Source organism: Heterocephalus glaber, unplaced genomic scaffold, assembly GCF_053883595.1.
Source record: "Heterocephalus glaber isolate CG9 unplaced genomic scaffold, H.glaber_assembly_v1.0 deba00001072, whole genome shotgun sequence".
Lineage (NCBI taxonomy): Eukaryota > Metazoa > Chordata > Mammalia > Rodentia > Bathyergidae > Heterocephalus > Heterocephalus glaber.
This window is the reverse complement of record NW_028258189.1, coordinates 2,959,913-2,986,071: the sequence shown is the minus strand read 5'-3', so window position 1 is coordinate 2,986,071 and position 26,159 is coordinate 2,959,913. Positions and strand designations below refer to the sequence as shown.

The 26,159-nt window shown below is 39.0% G+C and overlaps 1 protein-coding gene across 1 annotated transcript in view; it reads right to left on the bottom strand.

Annotated features, from left to right (window-relative positions):
• Positions 1 to 22,297: 22,297 nt before the first annotated feature.
• Pudp (pseudouridine 5'-phosphatase) overlaps positions 22,298 to 26,159 on the bottom strand; it is a 338,048-nt gene continuing 334,186 nt past the window's right edge. Inside the window, exon 9 of the transcript XR_015450778.1 lies at positions 22,298 to 25,364. The gene's annotated coding sequence lies outside the window, so the exon portion shown is untranslated. The remainder of the gene's footprint in view (positions 25,365 to 26,159) is intronic.

Below are 26,159 nucleotides of genomic sequence, written 5' to 3'. Positions count from 1 at the left end.
ACTATGCACTCATTAGTCTAAACTATTATGTTAGCACATAGACGGTGCTCAGCAAAACGTTGCCAATTTGCTTTCCTCACTGCCTTCAAAATCTCCAAGGAAAATGCGGCTTACATTCAGGGCAGTGGTTACACGGAAGCCAATCATACGGCCGAACGTGCCCAGAACAGTAAATCACCAACTCACATGTGAAGGCCATTTGTCAGTACCATTTATATCAGCACCCGTTATTTACTGGAGTGCTGATAAAAAGTGAAATGAACTTCTTGCCGGAGTATAGATGGTAGACGCCAATGTGTAGAGGCTGGAACTGACAGGATGGCTGGCTCCCCAGGCACTGAGAGCCGATGCGATTATATCCAACTTTCTAATTAGGCACTTTCAAGGCAGGGTCTATGCATGCATAGGGAAAAGTCCACAAACAGAACAAACTAGATGCGAACCACATCATGGTTTTACACATGACCTTTAGCTTCTTCTTTTCGAGTTTCTCCACATGCAAATTTGCTTTCCCTTTACAATAATAGGCGTAGTAGTGGCCATAGTCATGGGAGCGGTAATGGTAGCATTTTGTGGTGCTGGTGATAGAACTCAGGGCCTTGAGCATTGTAGGCTAGTATCCTATAACCAGCCCAGTCCTATACAGTTGTTCCTAAGTAATCGTGAAGGATTGGTTCCATGGTTGTTGCAGATACCAAAATTCACAGATGCCCAAGTTCATTAGTTTAAAGGTTTGATGGCTGAGCTTCATTGTGCCAACTTGAACAGCTTGGGAGCTGCCAGGGTGTTGGTGGATCCCCGTATTGGCTGCACTGGGGTGGGGCATGGGGCCATGACCTTGTAGACCAGGTCTGATACCTGACTCCTTCCTCTATGTTGCTTTCCTCCTCTCTCTCTCTGCTTCCTGGCCTCCATGAAGGAAGCATCTTTCTTTTGCCACACCCTTCTGCCATGATGTTTCTGCTTGCAAGCCAGCCAACCAGGGACTGAACCCTCTGAACCTGTGAGCCAAAATTAACCTTTTTTTCCTTTAAGTTACAGGTGTCAGATTCTTTGAGCCAGCAATGGGAAAGCTGACCAATCCAAAATGGTGTAGTATTTGCATGGAACTTATCCAAATGTTTCCATGTACAGTATTTTAAAACATTTCTAGATCATATTTGATGCTTAATACAACAAATAATGCTATGGGAAATTTTGTTTTAATGTGCTTTTAGAGAATAATGACCAAAAAAAATCAGTATATGTTCAATACAGATTCAATCCTACCCTCCCCATTGTTACAACCCAGAAATGATAGAATCCTTCAAGTAAGAATGTGTGAATAAAGGTATATGACTGTGTTTAAGTTTATCATCAGAGAAATCATACATTATTTCCAGAAAAGGAACAAGGAAGTCTCCTCACCTTTACTAGAAGAAAATGTCAGTATTACACCTGGAGCCTTTTTAAACCATTTCTGGACCCTCACTCTGGCCTCGGTCTGTCTTCATCTTTGGTAGCTTACATGTGTTATGCTTCTGCAGAAGGATGCTGTCAGCTCTCTGATGTAAGCACGGTGAGGCAGAGGTGACCAAGCCTTTGTATGTTCCTTCCCTTGGGCTCTGGATGACAGGTGAGGGATGTCCAAACCTCCTTCTCAGGTTGAAACAACTCTGAGCCTTTTGCAGGATGATACTTATCTTTGCAGTGGGTGGTCACTGCTAGACTTTCTACCCATTCGTGGTTAATTTCCTTTGCTTCTCTTTCTTTGTATTGGTCACCTTTCTGTGGCTGGGATGACAAAGACAGGCTTACTTTGGTTCATGTTCACAGGGGATCCAATCCATGGCGAACTGGCTCCAAGGCAGAAACATGATTGCAGAAGATCATGGAGGAGAAAAATACTCGAGTTATGGCAACCGGGAAGGAGAGAATGGAACAGCCCTCATGGTCCACTTATCTATGGATCATTAAGATAAATTACCACCTTCCTCTACTTCCTGTCTGCCATCGTGGAAACACTTTTATAATCAAACCCTGAGATCTCTGCCCCAGTTATGTGTACAACCTAATTGCCTCCTCCCAAGACTGGACTAGACCAATACTGGTTAATCATCAGAATAGGTTGAAGGTGAAATGTTTCAGCATATTTTGTTAAGATTCCATGTATATTGATTTTTTTAATTCATCAAAAGGTGGATTATCCTGGGTGGTCCTGATTTTATCAAGTGACAGACATTAAACGATTCTTGCCTAAACATTCATATGCTGGAAGCTCAAACCTCGATGTGATAATGTTAAGAGGTGTTAGGCTCTTTCCTTGGTGAGGCCAGTTGAGGAAATTTGGTCATTGTGTTGTCACCTTCAGAATGGATTGATATTGGTCTTGAATCAATTACCATGTTTGTTCATCTTGATTGTCAGTTTGGCTGGGTTCAGAAACATCTAGGGCATTAGGAAAGCACATTTATGAGTGTGTCTGTGGAGGTGTTTTCAAGGATGATTGGTCTGTATGTTGGCAAGCTGAGGGGATGATCAGCCCTGGTTGGGAGTAGTACCATTCAATATGCTTGCAGCCCAGATGGACTCAAACAACAAGAAGGAAGTTGCACTGTATTTTGCAAGCATAATTCTCCTTAAAAGGGGACATTTACTGCTACTGCCATCTCCTGTGGACCACAGGCTCCAGCTTCTTTGCCCTTTCAATACAGACTCACACTGGTGACTCTCTTGAAAACTTCTGAGCCTGTGGACTCAGACCGGTGCTGAAACTACAATGCTCTTGTTCTAAGGCTTCTAGCTTCTGCGATGAGCATCTCATGGATCACCTGGCTCTCCAGAACAGAGACTGGCATTTCAGAGTCGCCCACCTCTGATTCTGTAAACTTATCTAATGATGGCCGCCACTTTCACAATTATGTGTGTGTGTGTGTGTGCGTGTGTGTGTGTTCTATTGATTCTGTTCTATTCTTGCAGCAGAGAACCCTAAGCAATTAAATTAGTTCTCACAAGAGGGAGTCATTATGACATAGACTCTCCATGCTCTCCGCCTGTTCTGCATACAGCCACTTCCTCCTCTGTCTCTCTGAGATGTTTTGATGCAGCTAACGTGGGTCCTCACCAAAGATCAAATACAGCAGACTCCTAGTCTTGGAAATTAACCTCCAAAACTATAATCCAAATGAGTCTCTTTTCTTTATAAAATATCCAGCTTCAGGTATTTTGATATAGCAACAGAAAACTGACTATAGAAAAAAAGTATAACACCCACATAATCCAGCCATTAGACATGTGGGTTATATACACAAAGGAACTGAAATCAGCATGTGGAAGAGATATTTTCACTCTTGTGTTCATGGTCGCATTATTCACAGTAACCCAAGAGTCTGCCTACAGATGAATGGGTTAAAAATGTTTTTGTTTTGTAGTTAAGGGGTACTAAAAACTGAATTCAGGGCCTTTGCTTTGAGCTATATTCTTAACCTTCTTAATTTTATTCATTCAATTTTTATTTTTGAGACAAGAAGGTCTCACTAAGTTGCTGAGGTTGGCCTCCAACTTGCAATCCTCCTGCCTCACCATCCCATAGTGCTAGGATTACAGGCATGTACTACCATGCCCAGCTAAGCAATTGGTATATTATACTCATGATAGGACACTATTGCACTTTACAAAACTGAGAAATCCTAGCACAAGCTACACCACAGGTAAGCACCAGAGGACTTAGGTTCCGTGAACAGATCAGATAAAGATAAATATTACATGATTTCACTTTTATTTGGAATCCAAAAACAGAAATCAGAGATTTGGAGAAATGGTGGTTGCCAGTGGCTGGGAGGTGGGAGATTTGGGTTTTTCATTTTAATTTACTCCATGAATAACCTGCAAGGGTCTAATGTATACCATGGTGAATATAATTCGCAATACTGTGTTGCATACTTGGAATTTGTTACAAGAGTAAATCTTAAATGCTTCCACTCACGCACATCCACAAACATGAGGTAACTGTTTGTGGTGACAGACGGTGAATTGGCTGATGGATAGAAACGGTTTGACAATGTATGCCCATAACAACGCTACAACGTACGTGGTAAACATCTTCCATTTGTTTTTGTCAATTATACACCCAGAAAGCTGGGGAGAAATAGAAGTCAGATTGCTCTTCTACAGCCCTCTACTTTGTCCCCGCAGTACCTTCACAGAGCCACATGGAGAAAAACATACCACCCAGTGAGAATGGTAGAAGAATGAACATTTCAGCCAGGCAGGCAGTGCCTGCTTAGCATGCGAGAGGTTTGCTCTCTAGCACTGCAAGAAAAAAAAATGAACATTTTGGGGGTAAAACTCACTTTAATACGCAATATTATTTTTCATGATATCCTACGTCAAATCCCTTCTCATTGGTATAAACGTATATTCTTCTTTCCATTTCACTGTGAAAGGAGAAAATGCGAATAACACATACGACCTTTCACTGTGGTCCTCAGGTGGCTCAGCCAGGGCTGGGAGACATTTTTCAGGCTGATAAATTTAATGGGATTGAAAGAGTAAAAGAGCAAGTCGTGCTTGCAAAGTCCCTGTGCAGAATCTTCTTTTAGAAACCATGCCAGCTACTTCAGGAATCTGTGGCAAACTGCTCTGGACACCCCTCAAAAGAGGTGAACTCGATGAATGATGAATGCTCTGCCAATCATTTCTGCCCCACACGAGGTTATAGAAGAACTCACAGCATCGCCTTCACCTTTCGGGCTGACTGCACTTGGCTGCCTCACCATTTCATTAGAAAAGATATTGAGCTCTGCATTTGGCAGGCAGTGTAGGCATTTGAACTTACTCATTTATACAGGAAGTATTCATCCAGCGTTGACTGTCCATAATTGACACTAATGTAGGGACAGGGGTTCCTCTTTTATTTTTTGGTGTGGTTTTTTTTGGCACTTTATTAAATTCTTTTATTGGTACATTGTAGGTATACAACACAATTACATTTCTCATTGGGAATTGTACCTTTACATAATGCATCCTAGTTCTTATTTTTTCCCCATTCCTAGCCCTCCCTTCACCCCCTCCACCCTTCCCTATTTACAAAGACTTCATATCCATTTTTTCCATTTCTCAGCATTTTTCCTTTCCATTCTTTCCTTTCCCCTGCCCCTCCCACTACTCCTACCACTTTGGACCTTTTCTTCCTAGTTTGCATTATCAATTATTCATTCTAATCATTGGTACATTTTAGGTATACAATATAGTGACATTCATCATTGGAAATTGGCACCTTTACATAGTCTCTCTTGGTTCTTATTTTTCACCCTTGCCCAGCCAGCCCTCCCTTACTAACCAAATTCAGTAAAGTAGCTGGTTACAAGTTCAACACACAAAAATCAATAGCTTTCCTCTACACAAATGACAGACTCACTGAGAGAGAAATAGGGCAAATAATTCCTTTCACAATAGCATCCAAAAAACTGAAATACCTAGGAATCTATCTAATGAAAGAAATCAAAGACCTCTTCTCTGAAAACTATGGCACTCTGAAAAGAGAGATTGAAGATAATATCAGAAAATGGACAGACATCCCCTGCTCCTGGGTAGGAAGGATTAATATAGTGAAAATGGCCACACTTCCCAAACTGCTATGTAGATTTAATGCAATTCCAATTGAGATCCCAGCAGCATACTTCATGGACTTCGAGAAAACAATCCAAAAATTCATTTGGAACAAGAAGAGACCCAGAATAGCAAAAGAAATTCTAGGTAGCAGAGACATGGCAGGGGGTATCACAATCCCCAACCTGCAACTATACTACAAAACTCCTGTGATAAAAACAGCATGGTACTGGCAAAGAAACAGACCTGAGCACCAGTGGAACAGATTAGAAGATGCAGAAACAACGCCAGACACATTCAGCCATCTCATCTTCGATAAAGGAGCCAAACACCCTCACTGGAGGAAAGATAGCCTCTTTAATAAATGGTGCCGGAAAAATTGGGCTTCAACTTGCCAAAGATTAAAACTAGACCTATATCTCTCACCATGGACTAAACTAAAATCAAAATGGATTAAAGATCTAAATATTAAAATAGAAATGCTGAACCAGTTGGAACAGAGGTTAGGTAGAACCCTTGAAGACATCAGTGTAGGAAAAGATTTTATGAACAAAACCTCAGTTGCCCGTGAACTAGCACAAACAATCAACAAGTGGGATCTCTTCTTATTCAAAGGCTTCTGCACAGCAAGAGAAACCACCAGCAGTGTGAAGAGACAAACCAAGGAAAAAAATCTTCACCTGCTCTTCCTCAGACAAAGGTCTACTATCTCGAATCTATAAAGAACTTAAAAAGATCAGACCTCCCAAATTTAAAGACCCAATCCAAAAACGGACATCTGAAATGAACAGACATTTCTCAGACAAAGAAGTAGAAATAGCAAATAAATACATGAAAAAATGTTCAACATCACTGGTCATACGAAAGATGCAAATGAAAACAATGCTGAGATTCCACTTCACTCCAGAAAGAATGGCTGCTATCCTGAAATCAACCAATAACAAATGCTGGCGGGGCTGTGGGGAAAGAGGAACCCTGCTCCACTGCTGGTGGGAGTGTAGACTGGTGCAAGCACTGTGGAAATCAGTATGGAGATACCTCAAAGAACTAGGACTGGAAATCCCATTTGACCCCGCTATTCCATGGCTGGGGATCTTCCCCAAAGAATTAAAAGAATCACACCACAGTGATATATGTGTGCCCATGTTCATAGCACCACAGTTTGTGATAGCTAAAACTTGGAAACAGCCCCAATGCCCATCAACTGGAGACTGGATAAAGAAAATGTGGTTTTTTTATAAAATGGAGTACTACTCAGCCATAAAAAATGAGAAATTAGAGACATTTATAGCTAAGTGGATGCACATTGAGGCAATATTCTTAAGTGAAGTAAATAGGACACACATGTGTAAATACCGAATAGTTTCTCTGATGTGAGAAACTGAAAATGTAAATAAGGACTAAAATGTATAACAAGTAATGTGAAAGAGAAAGAAAAGGGGCAAAGGCGAAGGAAGTGGGAGGGTTAGGGAAAGGATAGAAGGGAATGGGATTAATGTGAGCAAATGGAAAAATACAAACAAAATCTTTGTAAATAGGGAGGACTGGAGGGGTTGAAGGGAGGGGTTCCTGTTTTAACTGAATAGAATATTTACCTGAACAGACCACACACTCTGTCTGTATTTACAGGGTACAATACAATAATTTGCTCCCTAGATGTAATATACAATCAAGTCAGGATAATGAATATTTTCATCTCCTTTGTCGTGCATCATTCCTGTGTGCTGCAAACACCCCTAATTTCCTAATTGTTTTGTGTCATTCTGTTATTGATTTTAAAATTTTGTGCTAATTTTTCATAAAGTAAAGAAAATAATTGCTATAGACTGTAGTGACCCAACTGTCATAGAACTGTAAAGCTAATTCCTCCTGAATCCTAACTATGTTTTGGTACCTGTAGTGCAAATTCTCTTTTTAAGAGAATAGACAAGGTCTCTCCTTTTATGGAATTTGGAGGCTGGGGGGAGAAAACTAACCAGGAACAAACAGTCTAATAATATAAGCAAGATACATTATATCTCAGAACTACACCAGTGCAATAGCAACAGGTTTAGTTGGAACCACTAAGAGGCAATCTGTGAGATGGGAGAAACCAGCCAAGGAAATCAGAATTTTAATCATCAGAACTGAAAGAACTCTCTCTTCTTTGTGATATGAAGACTTATGGGCATATTCATTCTTTTGCATAAAAATGTAGTTTGAGGCTAACTTCATTAGGTGATGAACCTCATCCTGTAAAGTATAGCTTGTAATAAATTCAGGAATCTAACCATAAGCCACACACTACCCATAAATAATGTTTGATGACACTTGACACACATTCCCCACAGGAGCTGAGAGTGGAAAGGCCGGCAAGGTCAGGGTACAAAACAGCCCAAAGGCATGAGAAGTTTAGACTGGAAGACAGAAGATCATCATGATTCTCAAACACTGTGCTTATCTCCAGAGAAAACCCAAGAGAATCCGCAGAGAATCTATTAAGAGGAGAGTTCCACAGTGCTGCTGAATACAAGAACAATATACAAAGAAAAATTTGCATGGCTTTATAGCAGCAAGGAATAATTAGAACACATCATTTAACAAGCGTCATATAAAAGTACAAAGAGTTTTCAAATATAAAGTTCATAAAATGTACCTCTCATACGACAGGAAAACCCGTTATGAGGGGAAATAACTTTACGAAGAACATAAATGATGGAACATGTGAATAGACATACTTCACTCACTAAAGGGAAGATGCGGTATTTGTAAACAAGTTTATTAGCTTTGAGTGAAGCTATAAATCGAGTGCAGATCAGCTATCGGATCACAAAGAACAATTGTTACTCTGGACAAGCTGGGTCTTATTTTCTTTAGACTGCAAATAGATGATAATAAGAAGGAGAGTAAGAAAGCTGGAGAAATGTGCTACTGAATAGGAAAACATTGAAAAGCCCACAACCATAAAACCAGCGAACGACTGATAGATTGACTGAAGGACAAAAGAAAGAGAGAAGGAGCAGGAGGAAGCATCACACAACAGAAGGAGGTATGACATGGCAGAAATTCGCTGCTGCAGAGTACAGTCTGGGTACACACATCAAGATGGGTGTGCAGATAGTTTAGAGAAACCCCATCATCACTACAAAAGAAGTCGGGTCAATTAAATACTACCTGAACTTAAAAAGGAAAAAAAATTCCAAACCCTTAGAAGAAATCATCCTAAAATAATTTAATGACTTGGAACGGCAAAAATGTTTTCCAAACTAAACACATTAAACCCGGAAGGAGAGTAACAGACTCCATGAAAATCAAGAGTTTCTACATGATAGAAAGTATTATAAAGCACTTTAAAAGCTCTGTTATAACCTGGGAATATGAAAAAGGGATTAAACCCAAAATATAATTATTTCTAATCTGGCAAAGAATTCTAGAAAATCAATAAGAAATAATAATACTGAAAAATAAAATATTCAGATAGTACATAAAAAAGTGATTTATTGCAAAGGAGGTTCAACAATGAAAAATACTATGAAAATGTGTCCAAACCCTAAAAATTTAGATAATATGCCTTAAAAAATAGGGACGTCTCATTTGATACCATTTACAAAATAAAGTAGTAGTCAGGGTTTGCCAGGTTGTACAAAGGGATTTTTCACACTCTGCTGATACATCTTTTAATGTGACTATTTTTGAAATATCTGGGAATTGTAATGATGTGCCTCATTATGTTCTTATGACCTAGAAACCCCAGGTGCATTCTCTCAGCATGAAAATTCATACATGATGAAGGAGACAAAAAGCATTATTTGCAAGTAAAGTTAAAAAACATAACAACCTAAATATCAGGGCATAGCTAATCAGTATAGAACTGTATAACAATAAAAAATAAATTCATAAGATTGACATATGGGAGCAGAGATACAGAGAGAGAGAGACAGAGAGAGAGAGAGACAGAGAGAGACAGAAAGAAAAGGATTGTAGCAAAAGACATAGTATCAAACTTATTCATCCCTTTTATAAAGAGAAATCTATAGTGCAGATTGTTTGGAGAAACATGCTTGTCCATAAAAATGTGAAATGGAAAAAAATCTCAACTACTGAAGGGCAGTAGCTATTTCTAAGAAGGAAGAAAAGACTGAGAAATACTAGCTTCCACCGTGTTATTCCCTATTTAAAACTTATACAATGTAATTTAAAAGCCTATTTTTACTACATACAGTAAAGAGTATATGTTAAATAGGTGTTGGTTTTATGAATGATTCTCATATGACTCTTCATATTTTTTTTATTCTGAAATACTTCAAAAAGTTTTATTTTAAGAAGCTAGATCAGGTTTAGTGAAATATGTTGATGGCAGATTTAGTTCACAATTGGAAAGAAATCTGTTGCAGCTTTCTCCCCAGAGGAAACATTTCTTTTGGCATTTTAATATTTTCCGTTCACTTTCATTCCCATGAATCCACACCATCTACAACATAACAAGGCCAAACAAAAGCAACTTCACATATAATTGTAATTTATTGTGCAATAATGTCAAAAGTCACTCCCTATGGTGAAGACTTTAAAATGCACATATTGAGTATTCTCTCCAAAAAAAAAAAAGACATTTCCTGAATTAAAATATCTCAGAGAACAAAGTAGATAAACCCAAGCCTGGAAAGGTCAAGGAATAATAAAACCATCTCATTATGCATTTACGAAAATGAGTAAACTTAAAGTGCATACAAGTTAACAAAGAGCTTCTGTCTGCAAGCCAATGCTGCATCCTCCCTATTTCCTCTTTCTACCCTTCATGACATTTTTCTGATATTTGCAAAGAAAAACCCATAAAGACATGAATAAGCAATCACCCATTTGCAAAGGGAAAAAAGACAGAAATAATAACAAGAAGAAGAAGAAGAAGAAGAAAGAAAGGTGGAGTAAGGCAGAGGAACCAAAAATCTTTGGAAGCCAATATCAGAATCATTGCAAGATAAGGGGAATATGAGATTTCAGGACTTATCTTAAATGAACTTCATTTGATTCCCCAGTTTTAATATTTTAATAATGCGGCAGGTGAATGTGCCACAGCTCCCAGCGCAGAGGAGGCTTCCAGGCCAACCTACCACTGCTCCCAGCACAGAGCAGGTGAGCTGTGTGGGTGCCAGCAGCACTCACAGCCCCCTGCCACCCCTCTCCTGTTGAAATGAGGAGACAGGTAAACAAGCCTCCGAACCAGACTTCTAGATCACCTACGGCAACCCCGAAGGGAAACGAGAAGAAACACTCTGATACTCAACCACCTGGACAACCTGAACTGGCAACGAAAGAGGATCTGGGAAAGATGACATCGAAATAATTTCTCAGAAAACAGGAGAGATTGTGCCCACAGTGCAAGACATGATTAAGAAATCTAGAAAGGGTGCACATATATCACTGTGGTATGATTCTTTTAATTCTTTGGGGAAGACCCCCAGCAGCGGAATAGCGGGGTCAAATGGGACTTCCAGTCCTAGTTCTTTGAGGTATCTCCATACTGATTTCCACAGTGCTTGCACCAGTCTACACTCCCACCAGCAGTGGAGCAGGGTTCCTCTTTCCCCACAGCCCCGCCAGCATTTGTTATTGGTTGATTTCAGGATATAGCAGCCATTCTTTCTGGGGTGAGGTGGAATCTCAGCCTTGTTTTCATTTGCATCTCTCGAATGACCAGTGATGTTGAACATTTTTTCATGTATTTATTTGCTATTTCTACTTCTTTGTCTGAGAAATGTCTGTTCATTTCAGATGTCCGTTTTTGGATTGGGTCTTTAAATTTGGGAGGTCTGATCTTTTTAAGTTCTTTATAGATTCGAGATAGTAGACCTTTGTCTGAGGAAGAGCAGGTGAAGATTTTTTTCCTTGGTTTGTCTCTTCACACTGCTGGTGGTTTCTCTTGCTGTGCAGAAGCCTTTGAATAAGAAGAGATCCCACTTGTTGATTGTTTGTGCTAGTTCACGGGCAACTGAGGTTTTGTTCATAAAATCTTTTCCTACACCAATGTCTTCAAGAGTTCTACCTAACCTCTGTTCCAGCTGGTTCAGCGTTTCTATTTTAATATTTGAATCTTTAATCCATTTCAATTTTAGTGTAGTGCATGGCGAGAGATATAGGTCTAGTTTTAATCTTCGCCAAGCTGAAACCCAATTTTTCCAGCACCATTTATTAAAGAGGCTATCTTTCCTCCAGTGAAGGTGTTTGGCTCCTTTATCGAAGATGGGATGGCTGAGTATGTCATAGCAGCACAGTTTGTAATAGCTAAAACTTGGAAACAGTCCAAATGCCCATTAACTGGAGACTGGATAAAGAAAATGTGTTTTTTTAATAAAATGGAATACTACTCAGCCAGGAAAAATGAGAAATTAGAGACATTTACAGCTAACTGGGTGCACATTGAGCCGATACTCTTAAGTGAAATAAATAGGACACACATGTATAAATACCGAATAGTTTCTCTGGAGTGAGAAACTGAAAGTGTAAATAAGGACTAAAATGTATAATAGGTAATGTGAAATAGGAAGAAAAGGGGCAAAGGGGAAGGAAGTGGGAGGGGCAGGGGAAAGGACAGAAGGGAACAGGATTAATATGAGAAAATGGAAAAATAGGAACAAAATCTTTGTAAATAGGGAGGACTGGAGGGGTTGAAGGGAGGGCTGGGCAAGGGTGAAAAATAAGAACCAACAGAGACTATGTAAAGGTGAAAATTTCCAATGAAAAATGTCATTATATTGTATACCTAAAATGTACCAATGGTTAGAATGAGTAATCGATAATGCAAAATAGGAAGAAAAGGTCCAAAGGGGTAGGGGTAGTGGGAGGGGCAGGGGAAAGGAAAGAAGGGAAAGGAGAAATGATGAGAAATGGAAAAAAAGTCTTTGTAAATAGGGAAGGGAGGCTAGGAATGGGGAAAAAATAAGAACCAAGATGCATTATGTAAAGGTCCAATTCCCAATGAGAAATGTAATTGTGTTGTATACCTACAATGTACAAGTAAAAGAATTTAATTTAAAAAAATTCAAAAACAAAAAAGAAATCTAGAAAGAATACAAATAAAAAAATAGAGGAGCTGAGGAACCTGATGGAATCCCAACATAGGAAACAAATGGAATCCATAAAACAGATGCAAACAGATTTCCAGGAGATTTAAAAACTCCACTGAAAGTCTATGCAGCAGAATGAGCCAGTGTGAGGACAAAATTTCAGATATAGAAGATAAGATTGCAATTAGTGAACAGGAAAAGAAAAATTTCTGTAAAATTGTAAGGGACCACGAGAAATTAATCCAGCAGCTGCTAGACGATGCAAAGAAGAATAACATAAGACTGATTGGAGTCAATGAACAAACAGGAGAGAGTACAGATAACATAAAAAAAAATGTTCACAGAAGTGGTGGCAGAAAACATCTCAAGCAGGGGGAAAGAACTTGACATACAGATAAGTGAGGCATATAGGACTCCAACTAGCCTTGATCAAAAAAAATGTACACATAGACATATAATTGTTAAGATTCCAGAAACCCAACAGAAGAACAAAGTTCTATAAGCAGTTAGAGAAAAGAAACAAATCACATGCAAAGGAAAGCCCATCAGAATCACAGCAAACTTCTCAAGGCAAACCCTCAAGGCAAGAAGAAGTTGTAGTGATGTATTTCAAGCCCTAAAGGAAAACAATCTCCGACCTAGATTGATGTACCTGCAAAACTATGTTTCAAAATTGATGGAGAAATAAGATATTTTCATGACAAAAAGCACCTTAGGAACTGCATGAACACCAAACCAGCGCTCCAAAAAATTTTAGACAAAATCCTAGGAAAAGACATTGAGGATCACAACCCCAGGAAGCCCAGCAGAATGAATTCATCGGTCACGACAAGAAATTAAAAGCAAAGGGGGAGAATCCAAAAAAAAGAAAGAGTCATGACAATGATAAGTCAATACGTATCAGTTATAACCATCAATGTTAATGGTCTCAATTCACCAGTCAAAAGAAATAGAGTGGCAGAATGGGTCCAGAAGCAAGATTCAAAACTACGCTGCATACAAGAAAGACACTTAATTCAAAAAGAAACTCATAGACTGAAAGTTAAAGGGTGGAAAACAATAGTCCATGCAACAGGAACCCCCCAAAAAGCAGGAGTAGCTATCCTCTTTGCAGACCAAGTGGATTTCAAACCCACACTGATTAAGAGAGACAAAGAAGGACACTACATCCTTGTAAATGGAACAATCCAAGAGGAAAAGATGACAATCATAAATATATATTTATCAAACACTAGTGGGCCCAACTATATAAAACAAATACTAACGGACGTGAAAAGTTCAATAAACACTAATACAATAGTAGTGGGGGACCTCAATACGCCATTGTCACAAATAGATAGATCAACTGGACAAAAAACAAGAAATGAGGGGCCAGGGATTTAGCTCAGTGGTTTCACCGCCTGCTGTGCAAGCGCAAGGACCCAAGTTCGATCCCCGGTACCAAAAAAAACAAGCAATGAAATACTAGAACTCAATCAAACTCTTGAACAAATGAACTTAATAGATGTTTAGAGAGTGTTCCACACCACAAAATCAGAATACACATTCTTTCCAGCTGCACATGGGTGGTTCTCCAAAACAGACAACATACTCACTCATAGAACATATTTAGGTAAGTCCAAAGGAACTGAAGTTATCCCCTGTATATTATCAGACCATAGTGCAATGAAATTGGAGATCAATAGCAAAAGAAACCGCAAAAATTTCATAAACACAAGGAAATTGAACAACACACTTCTGAATAACCAATGGGTCACAGAGGAAATTAAAGAAGAAATCAGACAGTTCCTTCAATTAAATGAAAATGCCAATACAACATATCGGAATCTATGAGACACAATGAAAGCAGTCTTATGAGGGAAATTCATAGCAGTGAATACTCACATTAGGAAAACAGAGCAAGCCCAACTAAACAACCTGATGCTGAACCTCGAGGTTCTAGAAAAAGAAGAGCAGGACAACCCCAAAGCTCATAAAAGGGAGGAAATTATAAAGATCAGAGCAGAAATCAATACAATGGAGACTAAGAGAACAATACAAAAATTCATGAAGCCAAGAGTTGGGACTTTGAAAGAATAAAATTGACAAACCCTTAGCCAACCTTATCAGAAAAAGGAAAGAAAAGTCCCAAATCCATGAAATTAGGAATGAAAAGGGTGAAATTATAACAGACCCAGCAGAAATCCAGAGGATCATCAATACCTATTGCGAGAACCTGTACACCAATAAGAAGGAAAACACAGAAGAAATGGACAGAGTCCTAGACACATACGAATTACCCAAGTTAAATGAAGAAGACCTAAAAATTCTAAACACCCCAATATCAATCAATGAAATTAAAAATGTAATTAAAAACTTACCAACTGATGCCTTCACCACTGAATTCTACAAGACATTTAGAGAGGAATTACTGCCACTACTGTTTAAACACCTCAATGAAATTGAAAATGTAATTAAAAACTTACCAACTGATACCTTCACTGCTGAATTCTACAAGACATTTAGAGAGGAACTACTGCCACTACTGTTTAAACACCTCAATGAAATTGAAAGGGAAGCAATACTCCCAAATTCATTCTGGAAGCAAGCATCGCCTTCATCCCTGAAGCAGAGAAAGGCCCAACTGAAAAAGAGAACTATAGGCCAATCTCACTAATGAACATAGATGCAAAAATCCTTAGTAAGATACTGGCAAACAGAATGCAGAAGATCATCAAGAAGATCATACAAGCTGACCAAGTGGGATTCATCCCAAGGATGCAGGGATGGTTCAACATATGCAAATCAATCACTGTAATACATTATATCGATATAGCCAAGGACAAAAACCATATGATCATCTAAATAGATGCAGAAAACGCATTTGACAAAATCCAACATGCATTTATGATTAAAAACCCTACAAAAAATTGGAATAGATGGACTCTACTTCAATCTGATGAAAGCCAACTATGAAAAACCAACAGCCAATATCATACTAAATGGTCAAAAACTGAAATCCTTCACACTAAAATCAGGAACGAGATAAGGATGTCCACTATCACCAGTCTTGTTCAATATAGTTCTGGAAACATTAGCCACATCAATTAGACAAGAGAAAGAAAAGGAATAAAAATAGGAAATGAAGAAGTCAAATTGTCATTTTTGCAGATGACATGATACTCTATATAGAAGACCCCAAGAACTCCATAAGAAGTCTACACTTACTAACCAAATTCAGTAGAGTAGCTGGATACAAGGTCAACACACAAAAATCAATAGCTTTCCTCTACACAAATGACAGACTCACTAAGAGAGAAATAGGGCAAACAATTCCTTTCACAATAGCACCCAAAAAACTGAAATACCTAGGAATCAACCTAACAAAAGAAATCAAAGACCTCTTCTCTGAAAACTACAGCACTTTTAAGAGAGAGATTGAAGACAATAACAGAAAATGGAAAGATATCCCCTGCTCCTGGGTAGGAAAAACCAACATAGTGAAAATGGCCATACTTGCAAAACTGCTAAATAGATTCAATGCAATCCCAATTGAAATTCTAGCAGCATACTTCACCGACCTTGAGAAAACAATCCAAAAATTCATTTGAAAAAAGAGACCCAGAATAGCAAAAGCAATTCTAGTTAACAGAGACATGGCAGGGTGTATTGCAACCCCAACTTGAAACTATACTACAAAACTACTTTGATTCAAACAGCATGGTACTGGCAAAGAAACAGACCCAAGGATCAGTGGAACAGATTAGAAGATGCAGAAACAACTCCAGACACACTCAGTCATCTCATTTTTGACAAAGGAGCCAACCACCCTCACTGGAGGAAAGATAGCCTCTTTAATAAATGGTGCTGGAGAAATTGGGTTTCAACTTGCCAAAAACTAAAACTAGACATATATCTCTCACCATGCACTAAACTAAAATCAAACTGGGTTAAAGATCTAAATATTAAAATAGAAACACTTAAACGGCTGGAGCAGAGGTTAAGTAGAACTCTGGAAGACATCGGTGTAGGAAAAGATTTTATGAACAAAACCTCAGTTGCCTGTGAACTAACACAATCAACAAGTGGGATCTGTTCTTATTAAAAGGCTTCTGCACAGCAAGAGAAACCACCAGCAGTGTGAAGAGACAACCCACAATGCGGGAAAAAAATCTTCACCTGCCCTTCCTCAGACAAAGGTCTACTATCTCAAATCTATAAAGAACTTAAAACAATCAGACCTCCTAAATTTAAAGACCCAATCTGAAAATGGGCATCTGAAATGAACAGACATTTCTCACACAAAGAAGTAGAAATATCAAATAAATATATGAAAAAATGTTCAACATCACTGGTCATTCGAGAGATGCAAATGAAAACAAGGCTGAGATTCCACCTCACTCCAGAAAGAATGGCTGCTATATCATGAAATCAACCAATAACAAATGCTCGCGGGGCTGTGGGGAAAGAGGAACCCTGAGCCACTGATGGTGGGGGTGCAGACTGGTGCAACCACTGTGGAAATCAGTAGGGAGACACCTCAAAGAGCTAGGCCTAGAGGTCCCATTTGACCCAGCAGGGGAATAGAATTAAAAGAATCATACCACAGTGATATATGTGCACCCATGTTCATAGCAGCACAGTTTGTAATAGCTAAAACTTGGAAACAGTCCAAGTGCCCATCAACTAGAGGCTAGATAAAGAAAATGTGGTCTTTGAAAAATAAAATGCAATAGTACTCAGCCATAAAAAATGAGAAATTAATGCACACTGAGGTGATACTCTTAGGTGAAATAAACAGGACACAGATGTGTAAATACCGAATAGTTTCTCTAGTGTGAGAAACTGAAAGTGAAAATCAGGACTAAAACGTATAATAGATAATGTGAAATAGGAAGAAAAGGGGCAAAGGGGAAGGGGAAGTGGGAGGGGTAGGGGAAAGGATAGAAGGGAATGGAATTAATAAGAGAAAATGAAAAAATGGAAACAAAGTCTTTGTAAATAGGGAGGGATGGAGGGGTTGAAGGGAGGGCAGGGGAAGGGGAAAAAATATGAACCAAGACAGTATGTAAAGGTGCAAATTTCCAATGATGAATGTCATTATATTGTATACCTGAAATGTACCGATAAAAGGATATACAGTTAAGAAAATATTTTAATAATGTATCCATTGAACGATGTTGTAATTTAAAGTAAGAACTGTTACTTTATGCAGAATGTGTAACCTCAATGCTTTTAGATCTCGAGGAAGTATTGAATCTTAAAGGCCCCTTTGCTTCATCTACCACTGAGGACGCATTCCAGCCACCTGGCTCTTGCCTGTTGTGGGACTTCACGAGGTGTATTTCAGTTGATCCCGCCATTCAGCCTGACAGCATGAAATGCTCTTAATACCAGGCACTTCAAAGAGGACAAAAAAGCTCTTTCGTTTTAAACAAATGGACGGTGGAAGCAACAGTTCACTGTCCTTCCTGGTTCTTCTGAGTGCAGGTTTGTGCTCTGCAGAGACTTTTCCTGTGTCCAGCGTGGCTGGCCTTGCATAGGGATGGATTACCAGGTTCTCAGGTTGATGGCCTTGTTAACATGTGCTCTCTGTCTCACCTCGGGATGCTCAGTACCGAATGCAAACCCTGTGGAGTCCGCACCAACAGGATCTTCATCGGATGCAGGCTCTTGGCCCTGGACTTTTCAGCGTCTAGAAGATGCAACTAAACACATATCTTTTCTTCTCATTACCCTGAAACTCGGGCATTCCGTTACAATAAAACATGGATGGGAAGAGCTATCTGCAGTGGACGGCTGACAGGAGAAGGTGTTTCTCATAATATCATCCCTGCGGGAAGGATGGGGAATGCTCAAAGTTCTAATGCAGCCCAGATATTTTAGTGTCCCTTTGAGCTCCTCAATAAAGCAAGCACGGTCATATCCTCCACCTCGTCGTGCTCAATTATGTCTTCTCCTGGATGTGAGATACTCTCCCGCTGGCTTGGTTCTCATCCTGACTCAGAGAAATAGTTTGAATATCATTCCTCTTCCTGCTGCACTTTCTCTTTCTTCCCTTATACTTCTCCTCCTGCTCCTCCTCCTCCTTTTTCACTGCACCTGGTCCGCATTCTCCTCCTGGTTTTTTTTTCCCGTATTAACTTTATTGGTACATTTTAGGTATAATATACAGTTACATTCATCATTGGGATCTTGTACCATTACATGAGTCTCTTGGTTCTTATTTTTTTCCCCTTCCTTTGCCCTCCCTTCACCCCCTCCACCCTTCACTATTTCCAAAGAGTTTGTTTCCATTTTTTTCCTCTTCTCATATTTTTTCCTTTCCCCTTTTTCCCTTCCCCTATCCCTCCCAATTACCCTGCTCTTTTAGACCTTTTCTTCCTGTTACACAGTATCATTTATACATTTTTTTAAAAATTACAGTATTAAGATCTAGGAGACACTGCCACAGATTTTGCAGAATTTAAAAGGATATAGAAAGCATATTACAAACATCTTTTTTGAAATAAATTTGACAACTTCTAAGAAGTACCTTGAAAGACAAATTAATGAAACTAACTCTGGAGGAAATATAAAATTTGAATAGCACCTATTAAAGAAAGTATATTCCTAGCTTGAAAACCTACCTACATGACAACAGCAGACTCATAAACATTTTAACTGATAAATTACATCAAACAATTAAAGCAAAAAAAAAGAAGGAACACTTCTCCCTTCATTTTAGGAACTCAACATTGTGCTAATCCTAAAACTGGATGAAGATAATAGAAGAAAAAAGTATGAACATAGATAGAAATTTGTTTAACAAAACAAACTATTAGAAGTCAGATCTGGCAGGATGTAGAAAGTGGTTCTGTTATAGGGATGGCAGTGTTGGTTCAGCATTGGAAGATCCACCCCCAAAAGTCATCATTTTAACAGAGGAAAGGAAAAAGCCATATGATCCTGTCACTAGTTGGAGAAAAAGTACTGGACTAAATTCTACAGCTGTTCATGGTAATAGCTATCAGGAGACTAGAAGTAGAACAGAACCTTCTCAACAGATTAAAGACATGTACTCCATACTTCCAGCGAGAGCGCCTTATAAGAGTGGAGAAGATACAATGCTTTCTCCTTAAGGTGAGGAACAAGGGCAGATATGCTTAGTCTTTATCTGTCCATTAAACTTTGAAACCTAGGCCCAACCAAAATAGTCTGGCAATAAAATGACATAACTAGGATAGGATTGGCACAGCAGAAGCAAAATCTTTATATGTAGATGAAATGATCATCTACAGAGAAAATACTAAGAAATCTCTAGGAGCCCCTAGAACTTGTACTTGAATTTAGCAGGATTAGAAAACACAAGGTATATATAAAAATTCAGATCTGTGTATACTTGCTATAAATGAAGAATTGGATATTGAAATTTAAAAGTTATGTAGGAGTACAAAGGACCTAGAAAAGTTAAAAAAAACAAAAACAAAAACAGTGTTGGAAGACATTTAGTACCTAATTTTAAGACTTCTTCTAAAGCTACAGTAATCAAGGCAGTGTTGGTGTAAGGAAAGACATATAGATCATTTGAATAAAACAGAGAATCTAGAAATAGAACCACACATATATGGTCCACTGAGTTTTGAAAGATTATTTAACATTAGCATTTTATAGAATATAAACTCAATTCAAAAGCCAAGGAAGAGATAGTGTTTTCAGCAAACAGCACTAGAACATCTGGTATCCATATATAAAAACTTAACCTCAACACTTTATTTCCATACATGAAAATAACTTGAAGGGATCTATGAACCTAAATAAGAAAGCCTAAAAGTATAAAACTTTAAGAAGAAATTATGAGGGAAAATATTTATGAATTCAGGGTAGGCAAGAACTACCTAGGATACAAAAAACATGATGTATAAAAGAAAAAAAATTGATAAATGAGATTCCATCAAAATTTAGAACTTTAAATGACATCATTAAAATGAAAAGTAGTCCTTAAACAGACCATATTTACAATGCATATAACCTATGACCAAAATATATAAAGAACTCTTACAGCTCATTAATAGACAACCCAATTAAAATGTAGAAATATGAAGATGATAAAAGGACAGTATAGCACAAGGAATGGTGTGCAACTCTAGAATCAGAAAAATACTAATCAGTACAATAATAAGATTGAATTATACACTCATTAGGGAGATGAAGTTAAAAGTTTTAAAAGCTTTGTCATGATTTTTTCTTTTTGTTGGATTCTCCCCCTTTGCTTTTAATTTGTGACACCCAATGGATTCATTCTGCTGGGTTTCCTGGGGTTGTGATCCTCATTGTCTTTTCCTAGGGTATTGTCTAAAACTTTTTGGAGTGCCGGTTTGGTATTCATGAAGTTCCTGAGGTGCTCTTTCTCATGAAAGTATCTTATTTCTCCATCAATTTTGAAAGATACTTTTGCAAGGTACATCAATCTGGGTTGGAGGCTGTTTTCCTTTAGGGCTTGAAATACATCACTCCAAGCTCTTCTTGCCTTGAGGGTTTGCATTGAGAAGTCTGCTGTGATTCTGACGGGCTTTCCTTTGCATGTGATTTGTTTCTTTTCTCTCACTGCTTGTAGAATTTTTTTTCTTCTGTTGGATTTCTGGAATCCTAACTATTATATGCCTATGTGTAGATTTTTTTTGATTAAGGCTAGCTGGAGTCCTATATGCCTCACTTATCTGTATGTCAAGTTCTTTTCCCCTCCTTGGGAAGTTTTCTGCCGTCACTTCTGCAAACAGTTTTTTTATGTCATCTGCACTCTCTCCTCTTTCTTCATTGACTCCAATCAGTCTTATGTTATTCTTCTTTGCATCATCTAGCAGTTGCTGGATTGATTTCTTGTGTTCCCCTATAATTTTGAAGCAATTTTTCTTTTCCTGGTCATTAATTGTAATCTTATCTTCTATATGTGAAATTCTATCCTCACATTGGTTCATTCTGCTGTGCAGACTTTCGATGGAGTATTTATTCTCTTGGAAATCTGTTTGTATCTGTTTTGTGGATTCCATTTGTTTCCTATGTTGGGATTCCATCATGTTCCTCAGATCCTCTATTTTTTTTTCCTGTGTCCTCTCTAGATTTATTAATCCTGTCTTGCACCATGAGCAAAATCTTTGCTGTTATCTGAGTAATTATTTCTGATTTCATTTTTCCCAGATCCTCTTTTGTTGCCAGTTCGGAGAGTCCAGGTGGTTGAGTATCAGATTGTTCCATCTCATTTCCCTTTGGGGTTGCTATAGGTGATCCAGAAGTCTGTTTTTGAGGCTTGTTTATGTGTTTTCTCATTTCCACGGGGGGCAGGTGCTTCTGGAACCCATGTGGCTTACCTTCTCTGCCCTAAGAACTTGGGATGGCGGAGGGGGAGTTTCCTCCCAGGTGCTTGGACCGGCTGAGCTTCTCTGCCCTAGGAGCCTGGGATGGAGGTGGGGAGCTTCCTTCTGGGTTCTCCCTCTTCCTGTTCTTTCTGCTGCTCCTGCTCTTTCTCCTCTTTCCATCTCTCCTTCTCTTTTTCTTCCTTCTCCTTATTTTTCTTCTTTGAAACCTGGTCTTGCTATGTAGTTCAGGCCAGCTTTCAACTCTCTAAGTAGTCCAGACTGACCCAATCATGCAGTCCTCCTGGCTTGGCCTCCTGTGTGGCCCTCCTTCTTGATCAGGCTTAAAGTAACATGGTTTAACAATATTTAGGAATTATGATGGGAGTGGCCATGTGCCGCAACACAATCGATCTCTGGTACATAAGTGAAAAATCTACATTTCAAGGCAAATCCTAGTGTGATTTATAGTGTGGTCTACTCAAGTTGAGGTGGTCATAAAACAGTCAGTTTAGGGAGTGTCATACACACTCAGGCACCAGGGAGATATTCTTAATGTGTAAGGACACTGAAAACATATCACCCCTGAGCTCTCATTGGAAATGTATAAGCGAGGAAATGAGAAGAAATAAAAATTTAAGTTAAAAGAAAAAAAAAACACTCACCATGAGGGTCATAATAGGAGAGAAATAAAGAGAGAAAGTGTTCACTATAGGATTCAGTTTAAACTGTGGTAATAAATACCACTCCAGAATGGAATTGTAAGTGTTAACATTCTTCAATATGATAAGCCATGATAATACAATTTTTAACTGGTGATATATTTATTTTAATTTTTTTCTTGAAAAAGCAGGAGAAAAAATGCTAATATACAATTAAAATGTAATGGGATACAAAATGAAAATACAGTAGAGCTAAAAATAGAGATAAACCTAAATATAAATGTCTGTTCCCTTCTCCCAAAAATGAAGTTCAAGAGGAAGAAACGATAAAGACAGAAACAGAAGTAGAGAGAGAGAGAGGTGGAAAGAGAGACCAAGTCAGAGAGAGATGGCGATGGAGAAAGTGAGACACAAAAGGGCAGAGAAAGACAGAGATGGAAAGATGGAAAAAGAGAGAGAAGCAGAGATAGGCAGGGTGCAAAAGTACAAATCTGTAGAAATGAGAAAGTGTCTATAGTCATACATAAGAAGGAAATAAAATCTTAAAGGTGCTTGAGTAAATGCTATCTTTTTAAATTTTAAAGTTGGTATGAAATCCATGCTCAAAATATCAACTCATAAATTAAGAAAATTTAGAGTAATGAAAAAGACCATTTTTCTGAAATGATTTAATATACACTTGAGGAACCATGCTTCCAAGAATGCAGGCGATCCCTGCACACAATTGTTGATTTCTTTGCCCTCGGTCTATTGAGCCTGCTGTGTTTTCTTGTGGGCTTCATGAGTAGATCAATGGCATTTGAGACAGAGGGACATGCTCAGAGGGATAAAAGAAAGGAAGTGTGAGCTGTTGTAGTTGGAGCTTCTCCATGCTTGCTAAACTGCTGTTGTCAACAAGTATGACTGTGGAACCAACCCGGCCAAGAGTGGAGGAATTACCTGGAGGTACCTGACTCAAGCAGAAAGTCATCCTTAGAGGAAATGGTCCCCAGATGTGCATGACCATGCCTACATGCAAAGGACAGTTTCCAGTGAAACAAAAAGGTGTAGAATTCAAGCTACGGCCACCAGGCTAAACCCAAACCTAAAGTTATTTTAGGCCATGTTTTCTGTCTGTGGTTGGTTGGATCCAAGGCAGGACCAACATGGTGGTATGGGGTGGTAGAGGAAAGCTGCCCAACACACAGTGGCCAGGAAGCTGAGAGAGAGAGAGGGAAAGAGAGAGAGAGAGAGAAAAGAGGGGTCAGCCACACCCCCAGTGGCCACCTTTTCCAGCCAGGCTCTACCTCCTAGAAGCCCGCTTAGCTATGGATTCATCAGTCGACTAATTATTAGATATCAGATGTGTTCATGGTGTCCCGATGAGGTCACGATCTTAAGCTGCAAAAAGAGAAAAGGAGCACAGAGAATGTTCTAGAACTCCTCTTTGGTGCTTGCTTTGCATGTTAATGAGGTGAAAATGCTTTCAGAGCTTCAGGAGACAAGTCCCAAGCAGTGGCATGATCCCACTGACACAGAGGAGCAGCTGCGGCAGCATAAGCAGTTGCTCTGGCAATTGCAAAGTCGTCAAGGGGAAAGAAAAAGAAGTGATTTATTAGCTACTACTTATGAATAAAAGTCATTATTTTGGCAGATGTCATGAAAAATTTAATTGGGTCATTTTTGATAACCCCTGACCACAGGCTAATCCATTTGCCTGCCAAGGAATACATTTAGCCAATAATTTATTCTGGAAAGTTTAGAGAGAGAAAAATATTGCTTCAAAATTATGCTTCTATAATATAGCATTATTGAGATTTTTCTTTTTCCTAAAGGCAAGGTCGGTTACCGATAATCCCTGCTATTAAAAGAAAAAATTTCAACCTAGGCTACACTCAGCAATGTAAAAATGTGGCAGCAATACTTGTGTTTTTTCCGTTAAGTCATGAGTGGTTTTTCGGGGGATGACAAACACCTAGCAATTGAGAAGTTACCATTCTTCCAGGTACTGATGGCTCTTAATTTATGGGTCCATTTATTCATTCAGAAAACATTACTGGAACTTCACTACAAACTTCAAATTAGTGGCATTTGTTATGGCCATGGTTTGGATCTAGCATGCTCCACTCCCCCAAGACTCGTGTGTTCAGAAGTTGGGCTTTTTGAAAATGACTGGGTCATGCAGAGGTTGTACTCATGGGAGGATTAGTCAACTGATGAATCTGTGGTTAGGTAGGAGGTGGGGTCTGATTGAAAGAGCTGAGTCAATGGGCATGTGACCTGGAAGAGTGGATCTTCCTGCCTGGTTCCTCCCTCTCTCTCTCTCTTTCTCTGGCCACTATGACATGAGCAGCTTTCCTCTACCATGCTTTTCTGCTATGATGTTTCTTCCTTGGAGCCAAAGAAACATGGCCCCAAACAAATTATGAGTGTTGGGCCACTGCATTCCCAACAAAGAAAAGAGTAGAGTGACCAGTCCTTGAGGAGTAGGCTCCTTCCAGGGAGGAAGAGTGAGGAGAAATAATTCTATGGAGAAGTAGAAGCTGAGGACTCTGGATGTGGCCACTTCCAGACATCTTGGAGAACCTGGCTTTTTTGGACTGGAAAGAAATAGTAGCCATTGCAGGCTTTGAGACGATGACTAAGATAACCGCATGACGGTGTACTTACATTTAAGGTTCATCTGAACAGTTGGGCTGCGAATACTCGGTTTGTGGAAGATGAATCAGAAGGTGTCTGCAGTAATCAGGATCAAGAAGGTGCACTGGGCCCAAAGTCAAGAGCTAAGGGCAGGTTGGATTTTGAAGACACAAAAATTCAGAGAGGCAATCTGTCACTCTAAATTCATGTAGACAATGGGAGAAGCACCGTGTCAACTCAGATACACACTTTAGCAAAGTCCTTCGAATTCTTTCTATAGTGAGGATATTTATAAGGTGTTTGTGGATGTAGCCAAATTTTGCTGCCCACCCAACAACTTTTCTGCAGCTAATCCTCCCCCTGGAATCCAGTCTGCATCCAGCCTCTTAAAACTCACCCAAAGATCTCACCTGAAGAAAGCTGCCTTCTTGGAAAGGGTAAAAGGGAATAGGGTGAGGTTGGTCAAAGGGTACAGTGTTTTCAGCAAATGGGAGCAGTAACTTTTCGAGATCTATAGCAGTTTATAATAGCATATATTTCAGAAATAGCTTTGAGTAAATTTCCAATGTGTCATCACAAAAATATTGCAAATTTAGGGGACACATATGCAAATGAACCTCACCGAAACATTCTGAAATGTGCGTGTGTGTATATATATGTATATGAAAACTTTACAGTGCATCACATAAATGTATACAATTATGACTTGTTCATTAAAAGCATGAGTGAAAACTGAAAAGAATGGTGCAAAATCCAGGAAGATGAGAAAATCAAGTTCTAGTGTTCTGCAGCACAGTAGGTTGATTATAGTTAGCAAGAATTTATGGCAGGTGTCTCTAATCTGTTCCATCTGTATCTACAGCTGATCCACATAGCTGTCATCCCTGACAGCTCTGCCTCCAGTCAGATCAGTGAACTGCATTAGATTCTCATCAGAG